Below are 18,166 nucleotides of genomic sequence, written 5' to 3'. Positions count from 1 at the left end.
GAGAAGGCATTGTGCCTTCTTGGAGGACAAACAACTGGACCCTGCACATGTGACTGGAAGGTCAACATCAGTAGATCTGATTGAGTTTTAGCAGTTGGAAAGTTTACAATTTGTAGAAGAACTTGTCATTGTGATTAATCTGTTAGGCTCCCAACTTCTGGCTTTTGTGACAGTACATCTACCAATAAATTATGATATCCAGGAATAAAGGTGATGTTGAAATTGAACCTACTGAAAAATAATGTCCAGCAGATCTGACATTGATTGAGCTGCGGTGGGGTCTGAAGGTGCCCTGGTTTCATCAGAGAGTGTTGCTGTGCTCCATCAGGTGGTGCCTTCACATCTCAAATATAACTTTCCCTGTGGCTCAAGGCAGATCTCCCATTTTATAAAGTTCCTTCCTCTATGGTCACCTTTCAGGAGAAGCATGCTCAGGATTGTGGCGTGGAAATGAGATGCTATGGCTTTTGAGTGGATGACTCCCGAAGTGGTCTTGGATACATCAGTCTCCCCATCTCATTATTTCTGCAGATTCAAGTATACCAAGATAGTAGATAAGTTGAACTAGTACTTCAGTGCATTAAATGCACATTCTTTCTTTGATATCCAATGGAAAGTGTCGGAGGCTTTAGGATATTGGCAAGTTATGACATCAGGACATGGAACCTGGGGATAAAATGAGGGTGAAGCCAAGAAACCATTACAAGTCTTTCACTGAGGCAGGATGCCACTATAGTATGTTCCCCACCTCCCATAATGCCCCCCCAACTCCACCCCCCTTTATTAAATTGATTTAGCCAATTTGCTAAACAGTTGGTGCTGGCATAAGTTTCAGAGACTGCCTCAGAAGCAGCCTAAGAGTAGATCGTTTATGTAAAGCACAACTCTAGTCCAGTAGGACTTCAAACACTGGATTCATGAAAGTCTAGGGTCATTGTGCAGATCAAATGACATAGGATGACCTATGCTATTTGTTAATATATGCCATACCAATTCTGAATGGCTATCTTAAATATTCTCTCCTTCTGTATCTGGACTGTTTGTCTTCTGATGGTCCAATCTGGTGAATATCACTTCTGTCAACTGGTTCAATAAGTCAGTTATCAATGTTATTAGTCTGACATGGTGAAGACATTTGGGAGCTTTACAGTTGTGGCAGAATTTATAGGAACAGAGGATCTTAGATTAGAACCAAAAGAGACCTCAGAGGACAGCTGGTCTAGCTCCCTCATTTTACAAATGAGGAAACTGAGGCTCAGAAAAGTAAAACGATTTACCCAAGGTCACAGAGATGGCAAGCTATTGTAATTCTCTGCTTCTCTTTAAAAACACCATATCTAGGGGCAGCTAGGTGGCACAGTGGATAAAGCACAGGCCCTGGATTCAGGAGTACTTGAGTTCAAATCCGGCCTCAGACACTTGACACTTACTAGCTGTGTGACCCTGGGCAAGTCACTTAACCCTCAATGCCCTGCCAAAAAAACCCAAAAAAACAAAAAAAACAAAAAACATCAAATCCTCTTCCTGACATGCCCTCCTCCAATGCCTATTTGTTATCATGGATTCTTAGATGATTTGTTTCTCCACATTTCCTTATATTCCCCAACTTCTTATCCTGATTCTGACTTTCTCTATATATAAAATCTACAGTCAACCGTAAAAGCTGCATGTTGCATGTTTTTATATTGGCAGAGTACAGAGAAGGTTGATGGGAGACCTGACTATTTAGTTGAAATTCAGACATGATTGTAACATGGCAGAAATTGCAGATAATTGCATAATCATTAACTGGGGGTTCAGGAGCTATATTATTATTTTATTAATAATATGATACATTTCCCAACAGTAAAAATTTAAAGTGGACCTGGGGTTTTTCTTTCCCCCACTGCTTAACAAGCCTATTGTTATAACAAAGTGATTCTAATTGAAACTCTAGTCCAGACTCCAACTAGAGAGAGAGAGAGAGAGAGAGAGAGCGAGCGAGTGAGAGCAAGCAGGTAGGGAAGGAAAATCATGAGGGCATTAGATAATAGATTTAGCAACTGAGGAAAGGAAGTGGAGGCAACAGAAGGTAATTACCAGAAGAAAAAGTTATTCCAAAAAGCCAAGCTATGTGGGTGGAGATAAGTAGGGTCTTCTGGGCTTTAGCTCCATCTCTTTCTAGAAGGGGGAAAGGATTAGAAATTAAGATATTGGGAGCAGCTAGGTGGTGCAGTGGATAAAGCACTGGCCTTGGATTCAGGAGGACCAGAGTTCAAATCCAGCCTCAGACACTTGACACTTACTAGCTGTGTGACCCTGGGCAAATCACTTAATCCTCATTGCCCTGCAAAAAATGATGTACCACCCAGCAAACCATTCTTCACAGCAATCTCTATATTAGTTTTATCTATATCTTGTATTAACTTACCCATGAAAATGTTATATCTCCCTAAAAGGAGGTAAATAATTTTTTTCTTTTGGAGGTAAACTTCTAATGGCAGGGACCAATTTCATTTTGTATTTGTCTCCCCATCACCCATCACAGGGTCTGGCATACTAGAGACACTCAATAGGTATTACTTGGAATGGCCTCCTGGTCTCTGGCCTGGTTAGTGAATAGATACAGCTGGTAGATACCAGGGCTCCCTGAACATGGTTGATCACACAGTGACCTGTCTGGTCTATATGGAGATGCATTCTATGGTTGAACCACACTAAACATTCCAGTGATTCTGGGACTGAGCAAGAAACTTTGTTTTGGGAATTCAGCTAGATTTTATGCATAAATCTATTCTAGGTTTTTGAAGGTCCTCCACGATTTAGGCTATACTTCAAGGCAGACCATGATTTGCATACTTTGTTAGATAAGTGGGAGCAAGTGAGTAATCATGTCCAACCAGATTATTTAATCACAGGTCAAATACTGACTTAAAGTGTAAATGGTATTGGCACGTTCTACCCCAGCCTTCTCCCCACTTCCCCAATCTGGATCTGGTGAATTTGCTGTTTTGTCATCTCGGTTTTAAAGTGGGAGAGTCTCAGAAATCCCCATGAGCTCCTAAAGAAGCCTTTCACCACATTATGAAGGCACTATTTTGAGTGAGGTGAGGTGAGGTGGAGAATGACCCAATAGGCATCTTGCCCTAACAAGAAACCACAAAGGCCAGGACAATAGGGAATCCCTAGTTGTAAAGGTCTTGTGTTCTCTGCTCACTCGAGAAGAGTCAGCGGAAACTCCATATATTGTCATGGGCCAAGGCTGTTGATTCCAACTGCTGCTTGAACCAGGAGTTTACTACCTTTCGAATAGAAAATGTACTTTGTAGCTCAGCTAATTCTACCAGTTCCAAGGTCTCTGAGAATTCCTGACTTATAGAGCTTACAATACAGCCAGCCAACATCTCAGCGATGTTGTTCACAAGCAAGCTACTCAGTAGTCTGAGAATATTGTCATACTCTCTATAGGAATCATTCAGGTGATCATAGATTTTGGTGTGGGCATGGAGGAAGAAGAGGGACTCCCATCCTTTTCTGATAAGAGATGGGCAGAGTCTGAAACTAGAATCCAAAGAAGCATAATCTGAATGCTGGACTGAATTGGGAAATGTTTCTTCAGAGCATCACAATGCAAAATGCTGATAGAGAACTGGAAGTTAGTCACAGGGGTGGAGATTCAAGGCCGACTTGAGTACTTTGCTAGATAAGACCAGGAGGCAAGATAGCTAGCATGCCAAAACCTCAGTTTTCTTCACTCAGTCCCCCTTCTAAAACCTTCACCCTTTTCAGGAAGCAGAATGCATCATCTACCCCTTTGTTGACATGGCCCAGATGTATCTGTCATGCCCAATCCTGGTTCAGCTGTGTGTGAGATTGTAGGTTCTGACAACCAATGGATAGTGATCCATCTGCTGCATGATAACTTCCTTTGTTAAAAGAGTCACTACCTTCCAAGGTAATCCATTCAATTTTGGGAAGTTCTAGTTGTTAAAAAATAGTTCCTAAGGTTGAGTTGAAATCTGTTTCCTTACCACTTCTACCCATTGCTCCCATTTCTGCCCTCTGGAACCAAGCAAAATAAACTTAATCTCCCTTCTACACTAGAATGCATCTCGCTAATGCCTTCATCATGTAGTATGCATTGTTACTTCTATACCTCCCATCACTTCATCCAAGGTCGGGAATAATGGTGAAAAAAACCAGATATATCTATGTTTTATTGTCCCACATACCTCCAACTAGCACCTATTGGCAACAGACTTTGTAGTACATAGCAGAGCAGAATTCCAACTTCTCCCAGCTAATTAATTATATTCATGAAAAAACATTGCTTCTTCCTTGACACATTCCAGCATTGCTGCTCCCTCACTTCTCCCCAAATGCTACTCAAACAAGGGTCCAAGATGCTCCATTTCTACCATTGCTTAACCTCTTTGTAATACCAATGACATGGTTCTGCATGTGCCCAGGTCAAATTCCTATGTAAATCCTGGTCTCAATAGTTTTAGGTGCCCCTGGGTTGCCTTGACTGGTCCTCATTAGTTTGGCATTCCTGTGGGCTCTGGAGGTTAGCTCTCCTCCTGTTTCTGATATCCACTGAGTTTTGTTTATGTATTGGCTCCAGGGACTTTTCTTTTCAGCACCTATATTTTTGAGATAAAATACTTGCTAAAAATAATAATGACCCTAGACAGCTATAAAGATATGCCATAGCTACCAAGGTTAAGTTCTAAACTATAAAGGACTTTGGGCCTGGGCCAGCCTCCTCTTTCCTAAAACAACTTTCTTCCTGGCTTCTGCTATTTCTCCTGTTGATTAACCCCTTGGTTATTATAACATTCTTCATGTTTTGATAAATGGGATGAAAATAAGCTATAATGCTCCCTCACTTTTTAGTAAATACAATGAGTAAAAAAAGTACCAACTCCAAGTTAGTTCTTCAATATGAGTCTATACTATAATGATCCATACTTATTTCCCTACTTAAGACCTATTATAGTTCTTCTAGAGACCATCCTAACATAGATTTTGGAGGATTTAACAACTAATCCAGGCAAGATCATTCCCCAGCAGAGCACTCGAAGCTACAATTTAATGAAATATCTACCCCCAGAACAGAGAGACCCAATCAATCGGGCCAAAACACAAGATCTAAAATAGTCCCAGGACCAACTCAAAACCTTTCCATCTGTATCCTTGTCTACAGCCTCTAGATGGTGCCAGAGGTTTCTAACCCAGTCCCAAGACAATTCTTTTAGAGAAGAACTTGCCAGGAAACTACCTGAGACTGAAGGGCATATTGGCTGGTTACCATTGGTTCTCCACACAAGTATTGTTATAAATAATATTACTCATTTCAGGGGATACTTAATGGGTATATCTATGGTTTCACAGACCTGATATTAGCACTCCAAAAGGTAACACAGAAAGCATGAGTCAATAACCTATAGAGATTGATTATTCATGAACCACAACTTCTTCTCATCTGCTGTGCATCATTCTGCCTTCTGTCAAAGGTCTCTCTAGAGGATTACTGACCAAGTTACCAAGGCCAAATATATGGTAACCATCAAGGTTAAATGGGACCTGGGAATCATTTATAAGTATATCCCTAGGGGCTATCCTGGTTCTGTTGCTTGAAACAACTCCCATGCCCACTAGGTGGGCTCTAAGGTCTTATGACCATTGGACTCTATCATTTCACATACTGACCAAGTACACTTGGATCCTTCTGCTAGATGTCCCCAACACCTCTGAACTTGTTCCTGGGCACTCTCTTAGATTAAAGCAAACAGATGAACGACTATTGCTGAGTTATTTAATGTTGATTTCTCCTATAATGTTACCTCATTGGGCCACTATTTCATGAGCTTACACAGCCATAGTACATATGAGGCTCAAATGATAGAAGATTTACAGACGACTTTCCAAACCGTAGAGTAGAATGCAAATGTCAGTTGTCATTGCTATTATCTCTATCTCTATCTTCTATCCTCCATCATCTTTGTCCTGATACATCCCATCCTCCTGTATTCACTTCCCAATTATTTAATTCTAGTCAATCTGGCTGAGTCAACCTATCTCTCAAATCTTACCTTGAGTTTGAGACCAGCTGGCTTGTGAAAATACTCCTAACCCACATTCCTTCCTCCCTCCCTTCCTCCCTTCCTTCCTTCCTTCTTCCCTCCTACTTAGCATCCTGAGAACAGTTCAAAGGGAGGCTAGCCAAAATTTAACGATATCTCAAAGAACTCTTGTAGTTGCCCATATAACTTGCCACATGATGTCTTGGCAGAAATGTAATTAGGAATTTTTACTCTAAAAAGGTAACACACGCCCAGGGCAATTGGGAAACAAAGAAAAAATAGCCTCTGGTGAGAGGAGATAACAATCCTGGCATGAAGAGGATACTCTGCTGGGGAGGCTCCCCTCCTCCTTCTCCCTAAACATACTTCTCTCTTCCACATGGAGGTCATTTGGTACCTTCCTATTTTAAATAATTACCTTTATAACCAGGTGCTAAGATTAGTTATTTCTCAATACCTAGAATCCAAGAAAGGACCCTAAAATTCTTCCTCTTGCTCCTAATAGGTCAGAATGCCATACTTTCCACATGGTCCTTCTTCCTAAACTCTCCAAGGAAAAAATTGGGAAACTAGGGGGGATAAAAGTTCCAAGGAAAGAAAAGGTTCCCTGAAATTAGAAATGCATTTATCTCCTGGAATGCATGGTGCTTCAATGGGTACTAAGAGGCCTGCTTCCTTCTCCCACCTTGCCCCTTTTCAAGCCCCTCTTCTCCGAGAGTCAAATTCTGGGCAGGGCTGCTTCCCAAGCTGATCATGTTCTCCAAAATATCTGGAAGGACAACTATGCATCAAGAAATGTTTCATGGCCTATGAAGGACGGCCCCCATCTATTCAGATCAACCCCTACCCTATCTCCAGGCCTGTACTAAAAATTGCATCAGTTGCCCTCTCTTCTTCCTAAAACCCAAACGACAGGTTAGCTATAACACCCACCCCCCCACCCCAAAGGGTAGTCTGTTCAGAACTCCACTAGGCCTAGCCACAGCTCCATCCCAGACCCACCACCAGCCTCTACCTTCAACCTCAAATCAAAATTGACCACAGCATTCTTTCTTTCTTTCTTTCTTTCTTTCTTTCTTTCTTTCTTTCTTTCTTTCTTTCTTTCTTTCTTGTTTGTTTTTGTTTTTGCAGGGCAATGAGGGTTAAGTGATTTGCCCAGGGTCAAGTGTCCAAGGCTGGATTTGAACTCAGGTCCTCCTGAATCCAGGGCTGGTGCTCTATCCACTGTGCCACCTAGCTGCCCCCCCCCCCCCACAGCCTTCTTTCTTCAAGGAATATAGGTATTGTCAGCGGGACTATTTAAACCTTTCATCCTTAGGGAAATTTTTTTTTTGCATTAAAGCACTTTCCACCAAGAGGGAAGGAATGATAATGACAACATCAAGAGTAAGCATTTATTTAGACTTAAGGGATTACCAACTACATGAGTTATCTCATTTGATCCTCATAACAAACATGTGTGAGATAGGTGCTAGTTTTTATCCCCATTTCACAGATGAATAAATTATGGATGAGAAAGAGTAAGTATCTTGTTCAGGGTCACACGCCCATTGAGTGTCTAAGACATGATTCAAATAACAGAGCTTCCTGAATCAAAACTAACAGTCTAACAACTGAACCAAAGTACTCTCTTTCCACAGGCAAAAACCCCTGTAGTCCTGGCCTAGTTATATATTTACCATTCAAATAGGTTCTCCTTCCCCATTGGCTGTCTTTATCCTGTTCCTGGTAGCTACTACCATTTCTACCATTTGACCCTTTGCAGACTTTAAAAGTCATTATCTCCATTCAATTTCTCATCCCTCACTAGAATTCAAGCTTCTTGAGAACACTATAGTCTATTTAAACTTTGAACTCCCCTTAGTACCACAGTCCCCTGTATACTCAGGTGCTTAATAAATGCTTATCAAATTACATCAAATGCTAGGTTCTCAAACACTGGAAGACAGAGATGGAGATCAGTACTAGTCTGGCTTCCTCCCTCTTCACCTTAAATCCCAAAGCTCTTGGATCTCCGTTAAAGAAATGAAACAAAATTGAAGTCTTCTTCAGTCTGCAGAAGGATACTCCTTCACCAGCCTATCCAACGAGTTACCACTTATAAGAGATCCCTGTTAAGCTGCTTCAACAGGCATGGGACAAAAATGAAACAGGAGAATGGCAGAAAAATGAATTTCCTAAGAGAGGTAGCTTTTTCTCCTCGTTATTAGAAGGATGTTGTTGGAACTGATAGCTTCTATGTCCTAATCAGCAAGTCAATTTATCTCATATCTCAAAGCAGCCAGCATCCCAGATTACTGGGCCTTACCACAGGAAAGCAATTTTTTTTCCCTTGATCAAACTTCCACTGTGATCTACAGCCCTGCCAAGGCTCACAAAGATTCTCAGTGTGATAACTCATACTTCACCAGTCAGGGAGAGAAAGGGCTAAAATCCTGCATGGGGGGAAATGATCAGAACATAAGCAACAGGCTCGGCACTTCCTGCCGGTCTCTAATTTCAGATATAAGAAGAGCTCCTCTGCCTAACTCTGTGTCTGTCTTCCCCGGGTGGGTCACAGATTGTGATATGTATATGCAGGTTTTATCACACATTTTCCCCCTTGTGTGTCAAAACACTCCCAATGCACTGAAGGAGGAAAATTTATTTTATGTTGCTCATTCTTAGGAATATTTTTTTTTAATCTGGGTAAACATTTTCTTTCTGGAACAAGCTATTATTTATTTATAATTGTTTATTAGCAGTATGATAGATTCAGCATGTGCTGCACAGCAGGAAACACATAATGGAATGGAGATCTCGGCAGCTAGGCTGCGGTGCAGCCAGATGGCTTATTTTCCTAAAGTGCCTTCGGAAGATATTAGGGTCATTTGTTAAACTCTGTCTTGTGTTGCTGATTTAAAAAAAAAAAATGTTTATTATCCGGGTTCATAAAACAAGGTTACCTCTTCCTGATTTAATGGCACCTCTCACACAGTGGCAGCTATAACCCACGAGCGATGAAAGTTAGTTCCAGAAAAGCCCTTGAAGGCCAAGAAGGCCAAGCTTTTGCTCTCAGGGCTATGTCTCCTCTTCTTCTCAGAGAATAGGATCAATGTTTCTATTGATAGTGTCCCAGTGACCTCTCCCTTTTTCCTTGCTAATGAATCTTGCTGTTCTGAAGCTTGTCCTTAGAACCTCCTTAACCTGCCCTGCTTGATTTAACATCATTGCTTCTGAGCTCACGGAACAATGGGACAACAAATTGTTAGATTCTTTTCAAAGACTCTATCATTAAAGAGAATGTGACAGTCTGTGTGAGTGTGAGGTTGGGAGCAGGGTACAGGGGGACTCATCTTCACTGGCAGCTTAGCCAGTGAAAGTGCTTTGAAGAGCATCAGATTCGAGAGTCATAGAATCTTAAAGCTGGAGAGGGCATTAAAGATCAACTAGCCAAATTATAAATGTGAAAGTTCTAAAATATTCCACAAAACATTTTTCCCAAGGACTTTTTTAGGTTTTTCTAAGGAAAAAAACCTTAAATACACAATATAGTATTACAAATTATGTGTATAAACTAGATATAGATATAGATATAGATATAGATATAGATATAGATATAGATAGATATAGATATAGATATAGATATAGATATAGATATAGATATAGATATAGATATAGATATAGATATAGATATAGATATAGATATAGATATAGATATAGATATAGATATAGATATAGATATAGATATAGATATAGATATAGATATAGATATAGATATATGTAGAGAGAGAGAGACAGACAGAGACCGAGACAGAAACAGAGACAGAGATGTATTATTGTTCAGTCATTTTAGTCATGTCTAACTCTTCCTGATCCCATCTAGGGTTTTCTTGGCAAAGATAATGGAGTGGTTTGCCATTTTCTTCTCCAGTTCATTTTACAGATTAGGAAACAAGGGAAAACAGGGTTAAGCAACTTACCCAGGGACACACAGCTAGTAAGTGTCTGAATCCAGATTTGAACTCAGGTCTTCCTGACTCTATGTCCAGTGCCTTACCTGTGCTATGTTGCTCTGCATTGTAATGATTGTAATGACTTCACCTACTGGAGACTTACTATAGAAAAGCTTCACCATGAAGTGAAGGTCTTTGAGGGCGAGACCAGGAGTCTTTTCTTTGGCGTCAGGAAGTGACGTTTGCTTGTGGGAGGAAGAAGGGGGGAGCCTGGCACTCTGACTGGGGCTCTTTTTCCTTTGGACTCTGGTGGAGAATGGAGCTAGAAATGTGCTCTCCCTTTAATAGGTAGATGAATGTAGGCCTTTTCTTCTCTCTTTACCAAATTCTTATTCTCCTTAATAAATGCTTAAAAGCCTAACTCTTGCTAAAGCTTATAATTTATTGGCAACCACTCATTAGATATTTTAGACAGACTAGCTAGAATTTTAGCCCTTAATAGCATGAATGCATGCATGTGCATCTGTGTGTACATGTATGTGTGTGTTTGTAAATATGCACATACACATATATGTGTATGTGCATATATGTAAATATAGGTATAAATATGTGTATCTATATCAATATCTATCTATCATCTATCTCTCTCTCCTTCCCACTGGTTTTCTGTTATACTACCCTTCACTGGAACATTCACATGGCTCAAACTATGTTATGTACTATGTCTTTCTGTTTTTAAATTAACAAAGTGCTTTAGATCCACAAAAGTATTTGTAGAGCAGCAGAGATGGCAGCAGCATTTACAACCAAGCTGCACAGCCAATATGTGTGACTTCACAGTGGATCAGACTGCTGGGTTCAAGGAGGCCTTCCAGCTGTTTGACTGCATGGGGGATGGAAAGATCTTATACAGCCAGTGTGAGGATGTGATGTGGGCCCTGGGCCAGAACCCCACCAATGCTGAGGTGCTCAAGGTCTTAGGGAATCCCAAGAGTGATGAGATGAATGTGAAGGTGCTGGACTTTGAACACTTTCTGCCGATGCTGTAGACTGTAGCAAAGAATAAGGACCAAGACACATATAAAGACTATGCAGAGGGGCTTCAAGTGTTTGAAAAGGAAGGGAATGGCACAGTCATGGGGGCTAAAATACGGCACGTCCTCATCACTCTGGGTGAGAAGATGACAGAGGAAGAAGTGGAAATGTTGGTAGCAGGGCATGAGTTCAGCAATGGTTGTATCAACTATGAAGAGCCAGTCTGGATGGTGCTGAACAGCTGAGAACAAAAGTCCCCTTTTCCACAAAGAATCCCCTAACTTTCTCAGTGAGAAAATGATCCTCTCGCCCCTGAAGCAACTAACTACATTGTCAGGGTTACTAATATCCTTCTTTCACGTCCTCTTTGGCCTACTTGCTCTCTGCTTTCACCAAATAAACTTTCTAACTGCTCCTAAAAAATTGTATTTACTCCACAACTTCCATTTATTTTCATGGTTTCAAAAGTTGCAGACGTTGTCCATCTCTAAGTTAATTTTAGAGCTCCAGAGGTGGATAGTGGGTAGGGTACTGGCCTTGGAGTTAGGAAGACATGACTTCAAAGTCTGGCCCCTGTTGTATACTTTGGCCATGAGAAGTTATTTAGCCCCTCAGCTACTCAGACAGATCTATAAGACTTTAGAAGTTACAGTTAAGTTGCTTGTCAGTGACTTGGAGAAAGGAGTTTCCACACTGATGACATTTTAGACTTGGCTGTCCTCCCCCCTTTAGGTTACAGCTAAGGTACCTGAGGGACAAATGAACTAATTTATTTACCCAAGCTCAGTCACACAGCTGAAAATAGAAATCTTGTCTCCTGATAACAAGTCCAGTCTTCCTTCCATTTATACTCTACTATGTGAGAGAGGATTGGTATTATAGGCAGTGAGATGGTACAATGGATATAATGGACTTGGAGTCAGGAAGAATTGACTTTAAATCCTACCTCAAGACACTTATTAGATGTAAGCTCCGAAACAGCTCACTCAACTTCAGCAAGCCTTGATTTTCTCATCGATAAAGTAGGGATAATAATAGCACCTCCATCATAGTATTATTGTGAGGACCAAATAAGATAACATATGTATACATGCACATATGTGCATTATACACACACATATTTTATATATATATGTGTGTGTGTGTGTGTGTGTATACACACATGCACATATATAAGCAACTAAGTGGCTCAGTGAATAGAGTGTTGGACCTAGAGTCAGGAAGACTTGAGTTCAAATCTTTCTTTAGACACTTACTAGTTGTGTGACCCTGGGCAAGTCATTTAATCATATTTGCCTCAATTTTCTCAGCCATAAAATGAGCTGAAGAAGGTAATGCCAAACCATTCTCATATCTTTGCCAAGAAAACCCCAAATCAGATCTGACATGACTAAAAGAAGTAAACAACATCTATATGAATATAGATATATCTATATAGGTAGATCTAGAAAGACATAGGCTTTGAAAACCTTAAAGCATTATATAAATGCTAGCTATTAATATAGTTATTATGAAGGATCATCAGCAAGGTTTATTCTTGGCACTATTTTTCTCATTATGATTATGTCATTGTACTGACCCCTTTACACACTTGCCCATCCTGTTTTCCTACCAAAGATATTCATTTGTTTTATATTCTTGTGACTCTAGAACAGATTTTTAATCTATGTAGACCAACTAGCTCACATAGTAACTGTTGCTATAGCCTCATGGAGTTAGGAATCTGTCTGACTTCCCAAGATCTTGACAAAAGGAGGCCTGTGGGTCAGCAGATGCCTAGTTCTCAGGTGGTAGAGGTCATTAAATTACCACACACGACAATTTCACTTCTCCTTTTAGAACATGTTTAGGTAGCCTACATCCTTTATTTATGTTAAACTTGTAAGAACAGCACTGACAGGAGTGTGTGCTTCAGTTCTAGTACTGAGGTAATACACCTTTGAATGAAGGTTGCATTACTGAGAGCATGCTCACCACTGTCATCAACAAGGTCTGGTAAAGAGTTAAGGTTGAAGAGGAACTCCCCGTGGATGAGGGGGGCAGGATTCTCAAGAAAGTCCTGTTTATAGATAGCATTGTGCTGGTTGCATCAGGCCTAGCAAGATCACAGAGCCTTCTAGATGAAGTTCCTAACCACTCCGACAAATTTGTCATAACCAGCCCTGCAGAAAAATCTAGATGGATAAATAATGCTATTGTTCACATTATGACATGCAATTAGAAAGCTTATTCATTAGTATATATACACCTTTGACAGACACACCAAATGGACAATAAGTTGGGCCCAACGTTTTTAAAATGGGGAAAAGAATGCACTAGGCTGCCTTCAGGGAAGGCATTCCTTTAATGATTCTATTCTTCTCCCTGAAATGAAGGATCATTTTTTCAGAGCTACTCACATTGTTATATCATTGTAAATCATGAAACACTATGGTCTCCATCCAAAGATTAAAAGCTAAGAATTATTTTGAGGGCAATGGAGAGTCGTTTGGGGAATGTGAATGGGTTATAACACATAACAAATAAGAAATGATTAAGAATAAATAAATTTTACATGTATCTGTTTGGGGCCAGGTACTGGGAAATCAAATTCAAAGAATGAAACGATTTCTCCTCTAAATGAGCCTACAGTCTAACTGGAGGTGGGGGTGGGGAACCATAACAGGTACATATTAAAAACATATAACATAATTATAAAATTAGTACATGTATGTGTGTGTATGTGTGATGTACATATATCCATGCACATACATACACATGTATGTGTGTTAGTTTGGGAGGGAGCACGGTAACAGTTAGAGGCATCAGGAAGGGCTTAATATGTCTAAGAGAGAGACCCTATGAGGAAGAGTAAAGGTTGGAGAGCATTACACACATAGACAGCCAATGCAAAAGCATGGAGATAGGTAATGGAGTGTTGCAAGTAAGGAATAGAGATAGGTTCAGTTTGGCTGGATATTAAAGTGCAGAGGGAATAAGTGTTCACTGAGGCTGGGAAGGTGGGTTGGGTCCAGGTTGTACAAGGATTTAAAAACTAAAAAGAGGACTCTATATTATATACTACAGTCAATAAATAAGAAGGCACCATAGTTGGTCGAGAAGATTCTTATGGCCAAATCTGGGGTTAAAGAAAATGATTTTGCCAGCATTTTGTTGAATGGACTGGAGTGGTGATTTGTGGCAGAGACCAAGTAGGAGGCTGCTGTGATAATTTAGATGAGAATTGATGAAGCCCTGAGCTAAGCTTCTAGCTGTGTGAGTGGAGAGAACAGGGTGGATACGAGAGATGCTGTGAAGGTAGATATGGCAAGAGCTGGCACCTGATTGGATATATGGGGTGAGGGAGAATAAGGAATCAAGGACAATGCTGAGATTATGATCCTGAGCCACTGGAAGGATGACCATGCCTTTGACAAAAATAAAGATGTTTAAAAGGGGGAAAGTTAATGACTTTAGTTAAAATCATGCTGAGCTTAAAATATCTTTGAGACCTCCAATTTGATGTATCTCATAAGCAATTGCTTATGTGGGACTGAAACTGAGGTGAAAAGAACCAGAAAAAGAATATTGCTAAATGCATGTATGCTTAAAAATAAGATTAGCTGGTCACAAGGCATCAAGCAATGGATTGACAAGTATACTTTGCTGATATCCTCATGATACCAAGAGAAACTAAGGAAGGCCCCCCAGGATTGGGTATGCCTGCTTTGGAGAACTTAAAGGTGGACTTCAGCAAGAGACATACAGGATGAGCAGGCATGGATAGGTTGTGATCTGTATTGTTGTGGAGGCAATAGCCACATCCATGTGATCAAGAATCCATCTGAGAATGGGAGATCTGCTGTCATCAGTGAAAATAATGACTACTTTTCCCTTTTGGACAATGTGATAAATTGGCAAAAGTGCATTTATCTTCATGGGGTATCCCTCTACTAATGGAGCCACAGAAAAAAAACTGCCTACCTGCCCCATAGGATTGTCATAGAGAAACATTTTATAAACTACAAAGGACTATATAAATGTGACATCATATAATCCTTGTATATTAGAGCTAGAGAGGTCCCTGTAAAACATCTTGGTGAACATCTTCCTTTTACAAATGAATTAAGTGAAGTGAAACCAGAATGTTGAAGTGTCTTGCCCATGATCACTCAAGAACATTTTAAATGATGTGTTTCAAAAGCATCAAATTAATTTTTTATTCAGTCATTTCTGACTCTCTATGATCCCATTTTGGGTTTTCTTGGGAAAGACATGGGTGTGATTTGCATTTCCTTCTCCAGCTCATTTTGCAGATGAGAAAACCAAGGCAAGCAGGGTCAAGTGACACAGCTAGTAAAGGTCTGAGGCCATATTTAACTCTGGAAGATGTCTTCCTGACTCCAGGCCCAGCACTCTATCTACTGTGCCACCTATCAAATAGATGCTACATTGATGAAAGGGGATTTAAAAATGCATTTCTTTATTCAAAATAAAAAGAAGCAATGTACCTGGCAAACAGTTGCCTTGCCAAATAAAGTGCTGACTGAAAGACAGAGACCTGGGTGACAGTTCTTGATGCATATTGGGTTGCTTTTCTTCTTCTCTTAACTCATTTTTCCCCCAACTATCATTGACCTCTCTACTACCTGTTATCCTTTCCAACATACAGGAATATTGAGTGATTTAATTTTAATTAGAAAAAGTAGTTCAGAATGACTTTCAGATTGTTTGCCAAGAGTATGCTAAAAATATAAAGCAACATTAGCTGTTTAATCTGAAGGAACTGTTCAAGATCCAAATGCACCCCCACCATCACCCCAGGATTTCTGCTAAATTCATTAACCTGACAATTTAAAATTCCCACCTCTGAAGAGATTGTTGCATGCTGCCCATCCACTCCAAATATTCAGGCCTTGAGAATAATAAACTTGTGTGAAATCAACTGCCTTGATCTAATTTATTCTATTCAGAATTCACAAAGTCCCAGTAAACAGAGCTCCTAAGTGGTTTACCAATTATTCTTAAGCATTTTATAGCAGTCATGCAAATTACCCCAGGGCATGAGCTGCATTAAAGCCCACTGGAAAATATGTCAAGCTGTGAATATCCAAATATTTTAGTAAAAATGTGAAAATATGGCTGATAGCCTTGAAGAAAACTAGCATTCATGGCTATCAGATGTGTCATTCTCATGGTGTCACTGGTAAACATGGTGAAAATTGGCTTTTAAAATCATTCATGTCTCTTGATGTGGTTTTAAATCTCATCAAAAAGACAGGCTTAGAATTATAGTTGTTGTAGGTAAGAAGTTGGTGGTTCCACTCAACTCCTTTGAGGATGTGGGAGGTCCTTGGCTGTGGTTCATTACATACATTTTAAGACTTTTTAATACACTTCTCAGTTTTGCTGATATTTTCCTTTATCTTCTTTCTTTATTTTTCTTTGTTTCTTTTGGTATATGGGTTGGCTGGTTTTCTGGGAGGGGAATATATAAGTCATGCTGGATAGATTCTGATATAAAACAACGATGTCAAATTCAAGTAGAAACACCAGCCACTAAACCTATACATAAAGATCCCTGAGGACCACATACAGAAAGTCGCATATTAACATTACCTGTATTCTATTGGGGTTTTATTTCTTTTGTTCTATATTTCCCAATTACATCTTAAGCTAGTTCAGGCCCCACTCAGGAGTGTTTTGATCTGCAGTATTTGATATTTCTGATACTTAAAAAAGAAGTTAGGAACAGAGGATAAGGAGGAGGAAACTAGTTGTTTCAGATTGCTCTTCTCTTGGGTTTGAATCTCACTAGCAACACTGCTGGTCTAGTGTCTAAGTCTTCTATGTTCAATGACTCTATTTGATCAGTTCACACACATGTAATCAGTTTCTAGCAAATGGGTTCATGGTGACCAAACTCACAAGGGACTAATGAACAAACCAAAGAAATTCCTTCACAATGGAGAGTGTAGCTTTTTGGTGACTAGAATATCCACTATAGAACACCTTCTTCTTAGTACCTAAGTACCTAGAAAATCTTCAGAAATCACTCAATGGGCAGAGAAACAAGGCACCAGTATTTATACAGTTTCTCTAGTACATTTCATCCCTGACTATGGTAACCCTGGTACTGGCTACTGGGGTAAACAAACTCTATTCCACTATAGAGAACTCTCTCTGGACAGCTCATTCCTTCTACAAACAATGTTTCTTTCCTTTAGTCAGTGCTAGCTCACAATTGACCAAATCACCACCCTTATATTATGACAGCATTCCCTCAGAAATGTTAAAGTTAATAGAATCACATCTTATCTTAGGTATGAGCAGATTTGGAGTGATGGATTTTATATTGGATGAGGGTTCAAAGGAAATTTGTGCCTTCTAAATATGATCAATTAAAATGACACACAGAAAATCCTAGAGTATAGTCTGTTTTCTCTGCCAAAAGAAATCATTTTTGTACAGGAAAGGATCGAATAAAAATGTCTAATGTATTATCAGGTGCCCAAGATAAGTAGGGAGAGAGTAAGAGAATATCTAGCTGCCTTTTATGAACTCCAATCACTAAAACCAGACAGGTCACATCCCTGAGTGCTGAAAGAAGCAGAAGATATAATTGCTGAACCACAGTGTTTAAAAGATACCAGAGGGGGCAGCTAGGTGGCACAGTGGATAAAGCACTGGCCTTGGATTCAGGAGAACCTGAGTTCAAATCCAGCCTCAGACACTTGACACTTAACTAGCTGTGTGACCTTGGGCAAGTCACTTAACCCTCATTGCCCTACAAAAACAAAGAAAACAAAACAAAAAAGATACTAGAGAAGTACCAAGACTGTCCCAACATCCCCAAATTGAAAGAGAAAATAAGAAACAGAGGTGCTTGCAATCCGGAGCCCAATGAGTTTGCCTTTGATTTCTGGAAAAATTCTAGATTATATAATTTAAAGGATGTTTAGTGAACATCTAGAAAAGGAAGTGGTGGTCACATAGATCTAGCATGGCTTCATCAAGAATAGGTTATGATCAATGAAATAGATTGCTCTTCTTGATAGGGTTACTAAACTAGCAAATCATGGGAAATAAAGTACAGCTTCTCCCAAATCACTGGACAAAGCCTTTTCATGGAATTCTTGGGGGGTAAATATG

General features: G+C 39.9%; 1 pseudogene; it reads left to right on the top strand.

Annotated features, from left to right (window-relative positions):
- Nucleotides 1-10,824: 10,824 nt before the first annotated feature.
- Nucleotides 10,825-11,280, top strand: LOC122747968 (annotated as a pseudogene).
- The last annotated feature ends 6,886 nt before the right edge of the window (nucleotides 11,281-18,166 follow it).

Source organism: Dromiciops gliroides, chromosome 3 (assembly GCF_019393635.1).
Source record: "Dromiciops gliroides isolate mDroGli1 chromosome 3, mDroGli1.pri, whole genome shotgun sequence".
Lineage (NCBI taxonomy): Eukaryota > Metazoa > Chordata > Mammalia > Microbiotheria > Microbiotheriidae > Dromiciops > Dromiciops gliroides.
Note: the sequence above shows the minus strand (reverse complement) of the source record. Positions and strands in the feature narration are given on the sequence as shown.